The sequence below is a fragment of the Sinocyclocheilus rhinocerous genome, unplaced genomic scaffold, assembly GCF_001515625.1.
Source record: "Sinocyclocheilus rhinocerous isolate Xijiao unplaced genomic scaffold, SAMN03320098_v1.1 scaffold1464, whole genome shotgun sequence".
NCBI classification, from domain to species: domain Eukaryota; kingdom Metazoa; phylum Chordata; class Actinopteri; order Cypriniformes; family Cyprinidae; genus Sinocyclocheilus; species Sinocyclocheilus rhinocerous.
The window spans coordinates 166,534-168,875 of NW_015643188.1; the positions used below are offsets into that span (position 1 = coordinate 166,534).

Genomic DNA, 2,342 nt, shown 5'->3' on the forward strand with positions numbered 1-2,342 from the left:
ATATATATATATATATTAGGGCTGTCAGTTTAACGCGTTAACTTAATTAATTAGTTATGAAAAATAACACAATTAAAATATTTTAACGCAGTTAACGCACTGGCCCCGCCCCCAGACATCATCTTATACAGTATTTCATGCAGTTGACTGTTGACAAATATGATCAAAGACTATAGAAAGGGACTTTGATTTGATGCAGGCAACAACTCTATAAATGCAGTTATGGCCAAAAATTCAAGATATTGGGGCAAAAAATGCCCCTGTATGAGTTTTTGTCATATTTATATCACATGATAAGCGATATCACACTAGCAGCGAGAGCAATCACACGAGTGCTGTTTGTCCCGAATGAGATTTTCATACAACAATTCAGTAAATATTGAAGTTGATATCGTGTTCTATTTTAAACACTTGTCTGTTTTTGGTTTTGCAAATAAAATATTACCTATAAAGCCACAGCAGAATTGTTGCGCGTCTCCGAGTAACACTGCTGTGTTTAGTTTGTGAACGAATCCGCGTTTTGAACGAATCGAGTGAATCAATGATTCAAAGGCCCATTCATAAAGTGAGCCGTTTACTTCATTCCTGAATGAATCAGCCGTTTGAACGAATCGAATGAATGAATGACTCATAAAGACACTTACCGCCACCTGCTGGCAGTTTTAGTATCATTTCATAAAAAAATTGTCATCATTTACTCAAACCTGAATGACTTTCTTTTGTGGAACATAAAAGAAGGTATTTTGAAGACTGTTGGTAACAAAGCTGTTTTGGTTACCATTGCATGAACGAAAAAAAAAAACAGATGTTTCTCAAATGATCTACTTTTATGTTCCATAGTTTATGTTAGCCCATTGTTGCCTAAACGTGTAATTCATTTTATGTTGAATTAAATAAAACATTTCTTTCTAAAGCTACTATTTGTAATGTCTATAGTATACTTAATACTTTCTCATTTAACACAAAAAATAGCTTTAAATAATCTTTCGGGGGGTATTTTTACAGCCAAATGTAGTTTTGCGATTAATTAGATTAATTAATTGACACATCATGTAATTAATTAGATTAAAAAGTTTAATCGACTGACAGCCCTAATATATATATATATATATATATAAACAAGAGTTTCCCTCTCTGCGGCGTGTTTGTTTCTCGCTCCCATGCTTAGCGAATGTGACTTTCACAGATTCACGTGTGTCTTTAGAGCATGAAGAACAGCTCTTTATGAAGTTCAGACGGGTCAGTTATAGCGCTGACCGCTCAGAAACACTGCCCCATTCAGTGAAGCCTGCTGCTGCAGTCGGGCCGAGCGTCAGAGAGAGACAGACGGAGAGCTAGAAGCCCATCAGGTGCAGACGGATCTATAAAACCGCAGATTAGCCGGAGAGAATAACGGCGGCTTGTTAGCGGCGCTGTGCAGGAACAGACCCGGCCTGATTCATCCTAATGGACGGCCGAGGCTTTGAAGAGACGAGGCCCTCGGCCCTTTGAGGAGGGGCCCCGCTGCTTCAGAAGATCTCCTCGCCATTGATTGAGCCTCCGAACAAAAACCAGCAGAACTTTTCCAAATGGACTGCCGTCTGGTTTCTCCGGCCCTGCTTTGCTTTGATCGCACAGCTCTTTATAATGCACCCAGCTCACCGTTAACATCCACCAGAACTATTACCTAATTATTTACTTATGCTTATCTTTCATATAAATGTTATATTTGTCATTTGGTTAAATTACATTTGAATTGAATTTTAATTTTATATATATAAAAAAAATTTATTAAACCAAATTAATTACTTGATATAATGATTAAATAATTAATGTATTAAATAATTCAAATTCCTGTTTATTTATAATATTAAGCTTATATAAATGATATCAATATTGGTTTAAAACCAAAAAAAAAAATGTTGCAGATGAGTAAAGTATTAAATATTACAACAACAACAACAACAAAAGTGGTGAAATGGGAAAATTCCTTTTTATGGAATTTGTGTATAAGTTAAGGGTCATGATTAATAAGGTTATTTTTTGTCATTATTTTTCTTATAATCATACTAAATTAACAGATTAAATTGGCAGCCCTATTTTATTATAACAGTAATGCCTAAATAATAATTGTCACACCATGTCACTGTTTGGACTTTTTCACGGTTTAGTTAGTTATCATGGTTCTGATTTGAGTTCATCATTAAGTTCAGGTGTGTCTAGTTAATGATCCTCGCTTGGTCTGTGTACTCAAGTTCTGTCTGTTCAGTTAGAGTTTGTCAGGTATTGTTTATGTTAACGTCTATGTGTGTCACCAGCCTTTTCCTCTGTGTGTGTGTGTGTGTATCAGTGTGTGTGTGTGT

The 2,342-nt window shown here is 35.5% G+C and overlaps 1 protein-coding gene across 1 annotated transcript in view; it reads left to right on the forward strand.

The window, feature by feature from the left end:
* The window catches only part of LOC107757182 (reversion-inducing cysteine-rich protein with Kazal motifs-like), a 55,943-nt gene that overhangs the window by 19,540 nt on the left and 34,061 nt on the right, over positions 1–2,342 (forward strand). The window lies entirely within an intron of this gene.